Source organism: Humulus lupulus, chromosome X (assembly GCF_963169125.1).
Source record: "Humulus lupulus chromosome X, drHumLupu1.1, whole genome shotgun sequence".
NCBI lineage: Eukaryota > Viridiplantae > Streptophyta > Magnoliopsida > Rosales > Cannabaceae > Humulus > Humulus lupulus.
Window position 1 is genome coordinate 34,141,257 of NC_084802.1, and position 16,438 is coordinate 34,157,694.

At 36.6% G+C, this 16,438-nt stretch overlaps 1 non-coding gene across 1 annotated transcript; it reads left to right on the forward strand.

Moving 5' to 3' along the window:
- Positions 1-12,374: 12,374 nt before the first annotated feature.
- LOC133807903 (small nucleolar RNA R71) lies at positions 12,375-12,481 on the forward strand. The gene has a single exon (XR_009879788.1). It is a non-coding gene; the product is annotated as a small nucleolar RNA R71 (small nucleolar RNA).
- The last annotated feature ends 3,957 nt before the right edge of the window (positions 12,482-16,438 follow it).

The following is a 16,438-nucleotide window of genomic DNA, read 5'->3' on the forward strand; positions in this document are numbered from 1 at the left end:
GAACATGTTTAAGTCAGAATGGATTCTCTTTCTCTTTTGTTGTCCTTTTAGTTTGGTCTCTATCAGTAATTCCTCCTTCCAGTCCAGATTTTACAAATACTAAGAAGAGAAATTGTCCTAAGTATCTCTCAGGCCTAAAAGAGAAGAAGAAAGGTAAATATGATTTACTTGTTTTAGAAGCCTCCTTAGTGGAAGATGATACATCATCATGGATTGTTGATTATGGTGCCACTAATAATGTTTTCTTTTCTTTACAGATTCTTAGTTCTTCAAGGGAGCTTGTTGGTGAGAAGGTGACTACGAGGGTTGGTAGTGCTCAGGTCGAATTTGCCAAAGTAGTTGGAACAACCCATTTAGAATTTGATAAAAATAAATTTCTTATTTTGGACATTGTTTATTTTATTCCTGAATTTACTAGAAACTTAGGGTCTGTTTGGCTCTTTAACTAAAAAACAATCTTCTATTCTAAAAAACATAAAATTATTTTTAGAAAACTAGTGGTGTGTTTGGACTTGTTTTTTTAGAACAATTTTTAAAAAACTGAGTTTAAAAAAAAAAACAAAATTCAGAAAACACCTAATCTATGTTCTCAAAAGTTCTCAAAGTTCTTTGTGTTCTCTCTCTCAACAGAAATGAATGAAGAGGAGTTGTGACCTTTCTTCTCCGTGAGGCTCCGACTTCACCTTCTCCTCCACCTCCACGAAGCTCCATACTCTCCTCTATTTTTCATACTCACACCAATTCTCTCAGAATGTGTGTACAATTATTGTGCCTAAATTTTCTTACTTCTCCCCATATAGAAAATTTCTTTTGAGAATAACCAATTCCATATATGCAGGTCATCTCCTTCTTTGTTTTCTGCCCTAGATTTTACTTCATCAGTTGTTGCTCAATAGCTCTCTTGTCAAAGCTTCTCTTGGAAATCAGGTTGGTAATGGATCTTTATTCCTTGTCATATATGTTGTTCTTGATTTTATTATTTTCCCTTTTCTTGCTTTCTTTGGTTCAGAGAATGAGAAAATGAAAAGTTGTGTTTCATTTCTTTATTTGTGTTTTGTAAGACATCAACATTCAAAGGTTGAGGGCACATTTGTTTGTGTTTTCTTTTTATTGAATTTTCATGCTTTACAAGCTGCTAAGCACAAAAAATAGAGGCAAGTGGTCAAATTTCATAGTTGATTCGCTAGATGAGATAAGATAAGTGAATGTTGTATTGAGTGGACTACTGCTTATGCAAGAATCGGGCCACACATGTGAGCTCTCTGTAGTGTAGGGGTCAGAACTAAAAAATTAGTGCACAGAAGAAAATCCTCAGTTACCCTCGAAAGGACTATATGTCAGATCCAATATTTTTAAATCTTAGTCTATTGATATTGCATCAACAACATACAACTTATTTCAGATAATGTGTACAAGGCATTAGTTACAGTCAAAGTGTCCAATATTAATATATATATTTATTCTTTTGATGAGGCATAAAAAACAGATAAAGGACTGTGATAGTGTACCAAATTATTAAGTTCAGAGACCTTTTACAACATCTTGAATTAAATTTGTGTAAATTATTAAGGTTAAAAATGGCTAACACAGAAAATACACAAACTCAAAATGAGAATATGAGGTTGCATGAATTTGTTTAATTTCCAGATGAGATAAGACGGTAGACATTTTTGCACACTTTTTCAATCTAACATCTTAACATTTTGAGTTTGATGCTTCTGTCTGGCTTGGCAATACTTGTATTTCTTGCTGTGTGTATATACTGTGTTACACTTAATTGAATTTGTTGTCTTTCGAATTTTTTTGGCAGTTGATATTAGAACATGTATGTTTGGATCCAGATTTGTATTTTTGATTGAAGATGTGAATACAATGCCTAACGTTTTGGTATTAGTCAGATTCTTTAGACTTCATATGATTAACGTTTGAAATCTCTAGGCCTTGATGCAATATCCAAAAGTTTGGGTAATTATAAGTTTATAACATCAAATCATTATACTTAGTTTTGCTGTGAGTGGATTTTCTTGCTAGACATGCTATGGATATGGATGGTGTGAAAATGCATATTCCTGTCTCTAAAATATTTTATGAATCAACATGAGAGAAAAATTTCGAAATTGAGTTGGCAATGCAAGTTTGAGTTTGAGTTATTATGATGAATTTTTCAAGATGACGTCATCTGCTCGCTTCCGAGTCGTTACCTATAAATTGGTCTTCCCATAACATTTCCCTCTTTACTCTTTCAAACTTCCCAAGCTTTCTTTTTCTCTGAAATCCTCGCATACCTGTGATCTTGCTCTTCATTTCCTCTTCCAAAAATCCCATTTTTCTCCTAGTCTTCCAACCAAATCTTCATCACAGTAGTTTCTAACTTCATTTTTTGTGTTTTCATGACTCTTTGTTACTTGTCGCATAGTTTCCATGCATTTTTAGGAGATTTCGTATCTATCTGCTCTTGATGCTCTTGAATTTTCACGTAAAAACTTTGTTTTTTGCAAAAATCATTGACTGTCTTGGAAAATGTATGTTTGAGGAGTATGAAAATGATTTTAGGTCTCAGATTACCCTTCATCTTGTTGTTGGCTTCAAGAGGATTTTTTGAAAACTCAAAGAAGTATTGTTTGCCTTTTAAATCCATAATAGTTTCTGCTTGAGCATATGATTGTATTTCTCAAACAACTTACACTTAGTTAGGCACACACATAAGTTGGTCAAATAACTCACCTCCCCTCTACTTTTCACCAGATGTATGCACATGATCACTGGGGGAGTGATTATTCTATTGACCCGAACCTGCTACAGACTCTGGTCGATGAAGTGGAACGGAGTCGACCAGACATTGACCTCAATCGTGATATTCCGGAACCATCTGATAAATCTAGTGAGCACTCTCATTATAATTTTCATATTATTCTTGATTACGAATATTGCTGGATGATTGAGGAATTAGAATAATAAATAAGGAAATCCCTTCCAAATAATTGGACTTTTATTGTGCCTCCTGACTGTTGATCCACTCCCAATCAGAATTCTGACCAGAGTGAGGGCAACGAGCAGGTCTTTGTTTGTTGAAAAGGTCATAACTATTGCTTTATGTTCTCCATATATGGCTAGGATCAAGCAAACAACCAGACATAGATCTGCTATAGATCCTCATGTTGCTAGGTATGTGACCAATGGGCAAAATGCAGAGTAGCCCATACAACAACAACAACCTGAACAACTAGAAAGAGAATAGCCCGAGCAACAACAACAACCACAAGAGAAACCGCGGGCACATCCTCAAGATGTGTCTTTTTATGAGATTTATTTTGACGACGAGTAGTTAATTAATATCATAAGACTCGTCACGAAGAGAAAAGCCCGCCTGAGGAGGCAGGTTAAGTGGTATGTGGCTCCAGCCAATACCCTCTCGATCCGGTTGCTTGGGAAGTATCCCCAAAGATATGGACTTATGGGGGTAGATTTAGTTCTTCCTTTACCCAACCAACAGGCGCACAGCCCTGGTGGTGCGTCTAGTGCCTAGCTGAGGTATAATATTCAAGCAGGCGCCAGTCTCTCCCTCCACTTTATTTTAAGAGCATCGTAAATTACTTCAACGTCGCACCTTTTCAAATAATCCCAAATGGATTCTTAATACTCTCAACATTATTTATCCTTTATCTTGATCAAGGATGGGCCGCTCCTACACCTCATAAGGTCCATTACTTATTCAATTTGAAATCGAACCCAAGCCATGAAGGTATTGGGTTCTTCTACTTCTATCACCGGGACAAGACTAGAGATTTCTTGACTGAGCCCACGTTTAGGAGCAACAGGGGCAGTTATAATAAGGAGTATTTTCTAACAACTTCCCCAGTCGCACACAATCAAGTTTTCAAACAAGCAGGTAATTATTTTAGTCTGCGAGGTCACATTCTTCGTTTGCTCTTTCTTTCCTTGGCCTCATTTTTTCTTGTTGTGTTTTAGGGCCATGGGATAGACCCATTCCTACTGTGGACATGGCCAGGCGAGCAGTGGTCTTAGACCGACTTCCCTTTGAAGCAAAGAATTTTAGACTGCTTGTAACTGACGAGAACCTGAGGAGAGTCGGTCTACTCGATACCCACCACGCCAATGAAGAAGGTGTTGCTGGTGGAGGATCTGCTGAGGAAGCAGTTGAGGAAGAACTGGGGCGTTCCGATCAGTCTCAGGCGGTCCGTGTCCCTCAAAGGAGGATAGCAGGGATCAGCATAAGGGAGCAAGGTAATGCTCCTCGCCCTTGTCATCTGAAGTGGAGGAGGACGAGCCCATGTCTTCTGACAATGAGGAGGGGATTTCACGTAATATAGTTATTCCTTTTTTTTTTATGTGTGTATGTTGTGGTCGTAGGCTGTTTTGAAAAGTCTTCTGAGTCATATAACATTTTGCATAAGTGTAATGCTTATTTATATATTTCCATAATCTGATACACTTGCATTTTTTTACTACAACCATTCATGATTCAGAGATGTTCAATCTCTATGCTTCCCCTCCAGTTCTGACCAAAAAAAGTACTAAGAGGAAGGTGGCTTTGGGGGCCGGTTCGAGCAACAAGCTGGCAATAAAACAGCAGAGGAGTGATCCTCCTACTTGCAGAACTCCTGCTAGTTCTCTGACGGTGCCATGCAACCAACCGGAAAACACTCCTCCTACTACTCCTCTTGAGTAGCAGGGCATTCGGTCCCCTGCCCCCGGAATAGAACCCCTCTCAGACGAGAAGGAGCAAGTAAAGGAAAGGTTGAAGATAACTGCTTGCTCCATCTCTTCCAAAGTCCAGACCCTTGTTCACACCTGACGAGTGTTGATGCTGTCCTCAAGCATCAAAACTCGTCGATCAACTCCAGTTTTGGATAAGCACTATGTGAGATCCTTTCATCAAGTTTCTCTTTATTTGTTTCTCAATTTTTCTTCCAAGTCTTATACTCATTTATTCCTTTAATGTGCTTCTTCTCGTCTTGCTTTGTTTATGTAGGGTGTTATTACTCTCACCAACACCCGTGTTGAAGCAGTTAAACTCAAGGAGGCCTTGAAGAAATCACGGAATGTCATGAAACATTTTAAGGACAGCCATACTCTCCAGTTTCAAGCTGCTCGAGAATTGCAGAAGGATCTTGACAACAAGAATGTCGAGATAGATAATAAAAGCAAAGTGATCAAGGTGCTCGAGGAGTCAGGGGAAAAACTCAAGCGCCAGATGGAGGAGCTTGAAGAGAAGAGGAGCTGTCTCAACATTTGTGTTAAAAAGTTTGAGAAGTAGCAACTCATGTCAGCAGAGGAGAAGAATCTTCACATGGAAGAGCTTCAGCGTGAAAATGAGTCACACTTCTCGAACTTGACCAAGTTCAAGAGTGTTGCCTTCAATTGCTTTTTCCTATTTTGGAAGAACAATAAGGAGGCTAATTTTGAATACATCCCTACTCATCTTCGCAACAAAGAAATCGCCAAATGTGTTGCCCGTGAAGAGGAGGAGCTTGCTGCTGTTGCTGAAGAAGTCCCTGCCAGTCCTGGAGTCAAGCAGGAGGATCCTGAGGGGGAAGATTCCAAGGTAGTGAATCATTGAGGAAGGCATCTTATTTTTTATTTTATTTTATTTCACCTTGGGTCTTAAGGTCCATGGTGCAAAAACAATGGCTGGTCGAGCAGCTTTTAATCTCGGATAATATGTGTGACTATTTTTACTCTTGCCTTATTCATTATTATATACTTCTCGTATGATTTTATTTTTATATAATAATTTGCTTTGCTATATACGATTTAAACTCTATTGCTCATTTCAAATATTTAGAGCATCTTGGTTTTTTATGTCCTTGTTGGACGAAGCACAATACTTTATAAATTTTTGAAAATTTTCTAAGTATTACTCAATTGTGCTATTTTAACTTATCTACTTATGCGTGATCATGTATACCCTATATGCCCCCAAGTGATCGAGGAGGTCGGCCCTTGGTCACTTGCCAAATAACCAGACTTGCTCGAGCTAACATTGCTGCTCGAATATTGTATCATATAGCAGTATACTTGAATTTTGTTTAAGAATCACACATGTTAAGTAATACTTGTTTAATAAAAAAATTGGAAATAATGAGTGTGTCGAGCACACTCCCTTGTATATATCTTGTAATAAAATGGACAAAACATATCTATTGAATTTAAAAATTCTACGAGCAATTCATATTTTTGAAGAAAAAACATAAAGAATTGAATTGAATTAGGTTATTGGTAATTTATTAAGGGAAAAACGTGTATGATAACCACATAACTAAACAAAATTATCTGTGTAATAATTGGTAGTAAAAAAAAATGGGCAATACGTGCCTTATAGCCAAAAAATAAGCAATTGGGCAATAATCGTGCCTTTACAAGTAAAACGGATCAAGAATAATGCTGGCTGGAGTGAGTGGGAAAATCATGCCTTCGAACAGTATTCATAGATAATATTTTCGCAAGTGTTCACCATTCCAGTATCTTGTAATTATTTCATCATTCAATCGAGCAAGTTTGTATGTTCCTGGTTGCAGTACTTCTACGATCTGATACAGTCCTTCCTAATTTGGTCCCAAAACTTCTGCTGTAGGATCCCTAGTGTTTTGGAACACTTGTCGCAATACTAGATCTCATGGGGCAAACTTTCTATTCTTGACATGAGAGTTGAAGTATTTGGCTACTTTTTGCTCGTAAGCAGCCACTCGCAATTGTGATTTTTCTCTTTGTTCCTCGATCATGTCAAGGCTTTAAACTAATAATTGGTGGTTTTGATCTTGGTCATACGTACTCCTCCGATGCGATAAGGGGGGTTAACTCAACTGGTATCATTGCTTCATATCCATAAGATAGGGAAAATGGAGTATGTCCAGTTGAGGTTCGAGCACTAGTTCGATATAACCCTAAGACTTCCGGCAAAATATCTGACCAATTTCCTTTGGCTTGCTCGAGATGCTTTTTCATTGTGTCCTTTAAGGTTTTGTTGACAACTTCTACTTGTCTGTTTGCTTGCTTTTCCGCGTACCATAAGGGAAGATTAATCGTTGAAAATATTTGCATATAATGTTTTTTACTACGAAATCGAGCAACTTGTTGGAAGTAATTGTAGCCAGTGGTTCGACTTCGATCCACTTTGTAAAGTAATCCACCGAAAACATCGCAAATTTCACTCCACCCTTTCCTATTGGGAGTTTCCCGATCAAATCAATGCCCCATACTGCGAAGGGCCATAGGCTCTGCATTTGTTTAAGTTCATTAGGCGTTGCTCGAGGGATTTTGGAAAATCTTTGTCACTTATCACATTTTCGAACGTACTCCATGGAGTCTTCATTCATCGTGGGTCAAAAATATCCTTGTCTTAGTATCTTCTTGGGTAGACTTTGCCCCCCTGCATGGTTGCCACATGATCGCGAAAATATGATACACAAGTATATGTAGTCGTGTCAAGTAATAAAGTATGTAAGAACAGAGATCGTCCCACAGAGAATATTAAGCAATTACCAATAATTGTTTTTCACTTTCTATTTGGTGACTAAAATTAAGATGAACAATTCTAAACTATGAACTCAATTTAAATAACTGTAAACAGAATAATAAATTCACGAATTAAAAATCAATAGTAAAAAGCCTAGGAATTAATTTCATCAACTTTTCATTCTATTAATTTTACTTATCAGTTCTAAATCTCTCTTCCTACTTTAATAGCAAGTTAACATAATCGATTCCTATTATTTTTCAAGATATAAGATCCCAGCCTATATGTAGGTTTTCTACGTTTCTGTGATAAACTTAAACATATAGAAGGCATTAAGCATGGAAACCTAATTACTACATAAGTCATACAGGTACTTTCGTCCAATATGCAACCTATGTCTATATAATGATAGCATATTCAATTCTCATCTTTCAAATTTTGAATCAAAACCATTAAATCAAGTAAATAGTGACCAAGTATTTACTAGCATTAAACAAACATCATATAGATTAGAATAGAGAAGAAGTATCAATAGAACATCATAATAAAATTAAATGGAAATTCAAGTGACTACATTAATCCCTAGATAAAAGATTTAGTTCATAGATAACATAATGAAAATAAAATTCAAATAATTATTCATAGAAAATAACCTAAATAATTTAGATGAAGAAGAAATCTAGAAAGTCATAAACCAGAAAAAGAAATCTAATTACAGCAGTCTTTTCTAGATCTAGGGTTTATAAAACTAAAACTGCCTGATAAATTCGCAGAATAATGTCCCTTAAATAGTTTTCCAATGCTCCCAAGTGAAAAGACCGTTTTGTCATTCTAAAAGTGGCTAAAAAATCTCAAAACGTCGATAGCGCTAAGTGCTAGGTTTTGAGCGCTGTAGCGCCATTAACAGAATCAAATTGCATCAAAAATTGAGGTACTAGCGCGGTAGCACTAGTATTGTAGCGTTGTAGCGCTACTCTTCAGGATTTTCAATCGTTGTAGCGCTATTGACAGAAACAAAAGCTTTACAATCGCCTTTCTAGCGTTGTAGCGCCACTATGATAGCGCTATCCCCAGAAGAAGTACTCGAACCTATTGCTCCCGAAAGACTCAATTTTCTCCAAAATAACTCCATTTTCTTCCACTTTCACTTCATTCCACTCTTTTCACCATCTTAGCATCAAAATCCTGAAACATGAACAAACAAGCATAATTCTGCAATAAAATAGCCCTAAACTAATGAAAACCTTCCTAAAAACTAGACCATAAACACACCTAAAACTCGTTTATCAAAATCCCCCAAACTAATCTTTTACTCACCCTCGAGTAAAGAATCTAACTAGACTTAAACCTAAACAAACCAAGTTGACATAACCAACCAAGTCCAATTCTCATGACTGCTATGCACATATAATTCGTAGGAAAACAACATACTCTTTAAAATATTAATCTAGATTTTTAGTCAAAATACTTCACATTTCACTGCAATTTATTAACGCCAAAGCTCATTTACTCATAACTCGCAAATAAAATAAAATAATTGAACCATTTTATGCACATCAAATTCTCACCAACTAACCACATAACCAAGTTAATTCCATATGTGTGCACTATTTACTATTCTTTATTAATATAAACAACTGCACAAATAAGAATCAATAGAACTTTATATGGGTTATAATAGAAGGCTTAGGTACGGGTAGATAAAAAAACATTTTTAGGCTTAATCATACCACAAACATTCCAACTAAACAAACTTTCACAACAAATTTCAAACCACTCATCCCTTGTTACCCCTTTTTCTGTGCAATGATTGAGAAATTTTTTCTTTCTTTCTTTAACTTTTGAGAAAACTATGTAAAACCAACTCATTCTTATTTTTCTTTCTCATAATACACTCCCCCAAACTTTGTGTTTCAAGAGATAATTGTTTGGGAGTGTAATCATTTTGCACTTTTTTTTTCTTACTTTAACTTTTCTCAATCATAAGGAATTTTCTAAATAACACATGATATATACATTCCATTACACATTCACTCCCCTCATATAAAAGTTTTCATGCTCATGGTATGGGTCAAAAGAGTAAATGGTAATCCAATTCACAGCTAGGCTCAAAAGAATGTGTTAACAAGAAAATAGTTATAAGGCTCAAAAATGGTTAACTAAGGATAAAATTTAATAGGGATAGCTTGAAAGGCACAACCAGTCCAAAAATTGCCTATATCCTTTTCCTAAATGTGCATTGTTTCAAATTTCATCTCAAATAGTAAGCAAACAAGTTCTAGAATTTTTTCAATATTTTTCAATCCACAATCCAAATTCAACATGCATAAAATACTCAATTATAACATTTGCAATTTATGAGAAATAGATCCCTAATGTCAACAGATCACAGTGAAGAAACAAAGTAATCTAACCAAGCACACAGATTTTGTTTTTTTTTTCCAAAAGCACATCAACTTTTCCTTTGGATTATACAACATAACAGTCAATCATATTAAAATGGCAATTATCATCAACTTAATTTACACTCTAAAACATGACTCAATACAAACTAACTTGCAACCCAAAATGAAAAACACATCAAATAACATATAATTAAAAATAAATCCCTTCCCCAAACTTAAAATTTAACATTGTTCGCAATGTTAAAGTGCATAAAGAATGAGAAAAGAGACTTACCTGAACAGCCACGTCAGTATGGCGGTTGTGGAGGCTGGGATGAAGGTCCCTCAAATGATTGAGACGGTGGTGGCTGCTGTAGCGCTATCTCTTAAAAAAAATGACCCCAACCCCTGCTTGTTGTGCTTGGCATGTGGCGCTGTAGCACTATAACTACCAAAACTTCAAAAAAAAAAATCATGTTTTTCACGGGTTACTAGTTACAACACAATTTTTCCAGATTAAAACTAAAAACAACTAAAACAAAATCTCTAAAAACATTGTTCCAATAAAAAAACAAAAACAAAAACAAATAACATAAAAATAGGAATGCCTCCTAAGAGCGTTGTCTTTAACGTTTTTTAGCCGGACTCTTGTTTTCGTTCATATTCAACTTGGATCAAGTCCTCCCTGCACGTCCTTGAGAGCCATAGTGTCATGAGTTGGCCCTCGTTTCTTGTGATTAGAAATTGGTGGTACTTTCCCCCGCTCATATAACATTTGAATCCTTTCATTAAAATACTTTTTTAACTGGTTACGCCCCTTTCTCATTACGGTTTTAACTATGGAGCTCTTCTTAGAGCCTTCCAACTTGTTCCCTTCTTGGTTTACCACTTAAACTCTATAACAAGTTTGAATTTCTATTGCTGCAAAAACTTTGAACATAACTTCCTCTTTTTGCACTCGCAGCTTTAACTCACCTTTTTGTACATCAATTAAAGCCCTACCAGTACCTAAGAATGGCCTTCCAAGTATTATTGGAATATTTTAATCTTCCTCCATATCTAAAATAATAAAGTCCGCAGGAAAGATGAATTTACCCACTTTTACCAATACGTCCTCAATCACTCCAAGAGGGTGATTAAATGATCTATCTGCTGTCTACAAAGATACCGTAGTTGGTCGAGCTTCTCCCAAATTCAGCTTCTGAAAGATTAATAGAGGCATTAAATTCACACGGGCCCCTAAATCACACAAAGCCTTTGTTCTTACTAAACCCCCTATAGAACATGGGACATTGAAACTATCAGGATCTTTAAGCTTTGGAGGTAGTTTCTTCTGAAGTATTGCGCTGCACTCTTTAGTTAGTGCAACCATCTCATAATCCTCTAACTTCCTCTTCCTTGACAAAATTTCTTTCATAAACTTCACATAACTTGGCATTTGTTCTAAGGCCTCTACAAAAGGAATGTTAATATGAAGTTTCTTAAATACTTCAAGAAATTTGGAGAATTGCTTGTCAAGATTTGCCTTTCGGAACCGCTAAGGGTAAGGAATCTTGGGTGTCGACTCGGTGTATTTTGGCGTCTCTTTCTTTGGAAGGTCTTCAGTAACCTCCTCTTGTGCTGGACTAGGTACAGGTTGATCTTCAATCTTCTTACCCTTGTTTTCTACTGTAGGCCCCTCATACTTAGTTCCACTCCTCAAAGTGACAGCTTGACATTGCTCTTTGGGATTCACCACAGTTGAACTAGTTAAAGCCCCTTGATTACGATCCACCATTAACTTTGCAAGTTGGCCAACTTGTGTTTCTAAGCCCCGAATGGAAGATCTAGTTTCTGTCATAAGTTGGCTCAATGAATCAACGGATACCTCTAATTTAGTCATTTGAGGCAGTGGTTGTTGATGTTGCGACATTTGTGGCCTTTGAGTATCATAAAAGGGCCTTGGGTTTAGCCCATAAGATGGTCTATGTGGAGGATATTGAGGTGGATTTGGATGATACTGTGGTTGGTGCCCTTGATTATTACTCCACGACAAATTCGGATGGTTCTTATATGTTAGAGGATAAGTGTTAGGGTATGGGTTATTATTCGGTTGCCTTGGGAAATTACCAATGGCTTGAACTTGTTCAAGTGGGATATCATCAACCGAATAAGAACTCGTCGCTGGACATTGCTGAAAATGATGAGGGCCTCCACATGTCTCACAACTAATAGGAGTGGGTTGTAGTTGCATCGCTTGACCTAAAATATTGTTTTGTTGTTGCATTTGTTTTGTTAGCGAAGCAATTTAAGTAGTGAGCATAGCAATATGATCAACTTCTAGAATTCCTGCCACCTTCTTATTTTCTCGCTCAGATGGCCAATTATAATTATTCATGGCCATCTCCTCTAAAAGCCCGTAAGCTTCGTTAGCGCTTTTGCTCATAAATGCTCCACCTACTGTTGCATCAATTATAGTCCTTGTGTTTCCCCTCAATCAATTATAGAAAGTGTGCACGAACATCCATTTTACTATACCATGATGTGGACATTTTCGCAACAGTTCTTTGAACCTCTCCCAAGCGTCATATAACGATTCCCCCTCAAATTGACAGAAATTATTTATTTCACCTCTAATCCGTGCTGATTTAGCGGGAGGAAAATACTTAGCAAGAAATTTTTGAGCAAGATCTTCCAATGTCACAATGGAATTGGCTTGCAGCGAAATCAACCAACTTTTAGCTCTGTCTCTCAAAGAAAACAGAAATAGCCTCAAACAGATTGCATCATTACTTACTCCGTTCATTTTGAAAGTATCACATAACTCCAAAAAGTTGGTAATATGGAGGTTCGAATCCTCATTAGGTAGCCCCCCAAACTGAAAGCAATTCTGAACCATTTGGATAATCGAAGGCTTGATCTCAAAATTGTTCGCCTCCATAGTAGGTGGGTGAATAATAGAATGTACCCATGTAGCAGTAGGGAGTACATAATCCCTCAGAGGTAAGTCTGCCTCAACTGCAACGTTACCCGCATTACCCTGATTCAGGTTGTTATTAGCAACATTATTGACGTTCTGGGCCATCCTTTCAAGTCTTTTCTTTTTTCTTTCTCCTTTGCAGGTCTTCTCAATCTCAGGATCAAAAGGTACTAGTGTTTTCGAACCCTTACGTCGCATAAAAATAGGTCACCTGAAATTGAGAAATTTAAAAGCAACTCGATTTAGAAAAACGTTAAATTAAAACCAAAGTATATTGAAAAACAATTATATTTGACATTGATTATTAGTCCCCGGAAACGGCGCCAAAAACTTGATCGCAAAAATATGATACGCAAGTATACATAGTCGTGTCAAGTAATAAAGTCTGTAAGAACATAGATCGTCCCACAGAGACTATTAACCAATTACCAATAATTGTTTTTCACTTTCTATTGGGTGACTAAAATTAAGATGAATAATTCTAAACTATGAACTCAATTTAAATAACTGTAAACAGAATAATAAATTAATGAATTAAAAATTAATAATAAAAGGCCTAGGAATTAATTTCATCAACTTTTCATTATATTAATCTTACTAATCAGTTCTAAATCTCTTCTTCCTACTCTAATAGCAGGATAACATAATCGATTCCTATTCTTTTTCAAGATATAAGATCTCAGCCTATATGCAGGTTTTCTACGTTTCTGTGATAAACTTAAACATATAGAAGGCATTAAGCATGGAAACCTAATTACTACACAAGTCATATAGGTACTTTCGTCCAATATACAACCTATGTCTATATAATGATAGCATATTCAATTCTCATCTTTCGAATTTTGAATCAAAACCATTAAATCGAGTAAATAGTGATCAAGTATTTACTAGCATTAAACAAACATCATATAGATTAGAATAGAGAAGAAGTATCAATAAAACATCATAATAAAAATAAATTGAAATTCAAGTGACTACATTAATCCCTAGATAAAATATTTAGCTCGTAGATAACATAATGAAAATAAAATTCAAATAATTATTCATAGAAAATAACCTAAAGAATTCAGATGAAGAAGAAATCTAGAAAGTCATAAACCAGAAAAAAGAAATCTAATTACAGCAGTCTTTTCTAGATCCAGGGTTTATAAAACTAAAACTGCCTGCTAAATTCACAGAATAATGTCCCTTAAATAGTTTTCCAATGCTCCCAAGTGAAAAGACTTTTTTGTCCTTCTAAAAGTGGCGAAAAAATTTCAAAACTGCGTCGATAGTGCTAAGCGCTAGGTTTTGAGCGCTGTAGCACCATTAACAGAATCAAATTCCATCAAAAATTGAGGTACTAGCACTGTAGCACTAGTATTGTAGCACTACTCTTCAGGATTTTCAAGCGTTGTAGTGCTAGTTTTGTAGCGATGTAGCGCTATTGACAGAAACAAAAGCTTTAAAATTGCCTTTCTAGCATTGTAGCACCACTATGATAGCGTTGTAGCGCTATCCCCAGAAACAGTGCTCAGACCTATTGCTCCCGAAAGACTTGATTTTCTCCAAAATAACTCCATTTTCTTCCATTTTCACTCCATTCCACTCTTTTCACCATCTTAGCATCAAAAAATTGAAACATGAACAAACAAGCATAATTCTACAATAAAATAGCCCTAAACTATGAAAACCTTCCTAAAAACTAGACCATAGACGAACCTAAAACTCGTTTATTACCACAGAATCCATCGTTCACTTCTATCATTAGCAGTTCGGCTTCTGTTTTAGTAACACATTGGAGCAAAGTCATAGAATACCCTCTTTCATACATTACTCCATCAATAATCATGTACCTAGCACCTTGCCTTGAAATTTTTCGGGTTTCATTTCTGTCTTAAGGAAATGTTCCGTGCTCCAGGTACGTGGCTATATGAGTCATCCAGGAGGGAGTATTATCGAGCAGTAGTGTTTGCTCCATTTCATTAATACTTTGTTGGGCCAGGTGCTCAACTGGTATTACATTTAGGGTGTCTACATCCTTGGCACTTGCTAGTTTTGCTAGGGCATCTGCATTGAAATTTTGGTCATAGGTCACTTGTTGGATGGTAAATTTTTTTAATTGTGCTAGGAGATCTTTTTCCTTGTTGAGGTAGGATGCCATTTTTATTCCTTGAGCCTGGTATTCTCCCAACACCTGATTCACAACCAGTTTTGAATCATTATATATGTCTACAGTGAGTCGTAATCCTACTAGCAAGGCTTCGTACTCTGCCTCATTGTTTGAGGCACTAAAGTCAAACCTTAGCGTACAGTGAGTACGATGTCCTTCAGGTGTGATAAGTATAAGTCCAGCTCTAGAATTATCCTCATTGGAGGATCCATCTACGAACAGCCTCCAAACAGGCTAGTTTTCTTCGTTGTCTTTGAGCTTTTTTGCTTACTCATCCTCTTCTGGTATTCTAGTGCATTCAGCAGTAAATTCTGGTAAATTTTTCCCTTTACTAGTAGTTCTTGGCTGGTAGGTAATGCCGTATTGCCCGAGCTTGATAGCCCACTTAAGTAATCGACCAGATGCCTCTAGCTTTTACAGAACTTTCCTGAGAGGTTGATCGGTTAAAACTGTGATTGGATGAGCTTGAAAGTAGGGCCTTAATTTTCTTGCTGCAAGAAACAAACAGTAAGCCAATTTTTCAATTAATAGGTATCGTGATTCTGCCCCGAACAACCTATTGCTTATATAATATACTAGATGATAGGTCCTATCCGCTTCTCAAATTAGGGCTGCACTAATAGCATATTGAGTGACTCCTAGATACAAGTACAGAATTTCCCCATCAATCGGCTTTGATAAGACTGGAGGTTGAGTCAAGTGTTTCTTAAGTTCCAGGAAAGCCTTCACATTCCTTCGTCCATTCAAAATTTTTATTTCCCCTTAGCGGGTTGAAAAATGGTACACAATTGTCGGTGGATTGTGAGACAAATCTGCTGAGGGCTGCAATTGTCCCATCAGACTCTATACTTCCTTTATCTTGGTCGGGGATTTCATATCGATTAATGATTTGGTTTTTTTCGGGTTAGCTTCTATACCTCTTGCATTGACAATGAAAACAAGAAACTTTCCCGAGCTTATCCCAAACGAGCACTTTAAAGGGTTAAGCTTCATATCGTAATGCTTAAGGACGGGAAAGCACCCTGATAGATCCTTCACGTGTCCCCAAGCCTCTTTGATTTTACCAATATGTCGTCAACGTAGACCTTCATGTTTTTGCCTATTTGGTCTCTGAACATCATATTTACCAGTCGCTGGTACGTCGCACCAGCATTTTTTAGACCAAAAGGCATTAATTTGTAACAGTACAAACCTACGTCAATTCTAAAATTGGTATGTTCCTCAACGGGAGGATGCATACTGATCTGATTGTACCCTGAGTAAGCATCCATAAATGTGAGGATTTCATGCCCTGCAATGACATCGACTAGTTGGTTAATTCTTGGTAGGAGAAGCAGTCCTTTGGGCATGCCTTGTTTAAGTCAGTGAAATCCACACAATTCCTCCATTTTCCATTGGGTTTTGGTACTAGGACGGGATTAGAAACCCACTCGGGGTAGAAAGCCTCTCTTATAATTCCATTTTCT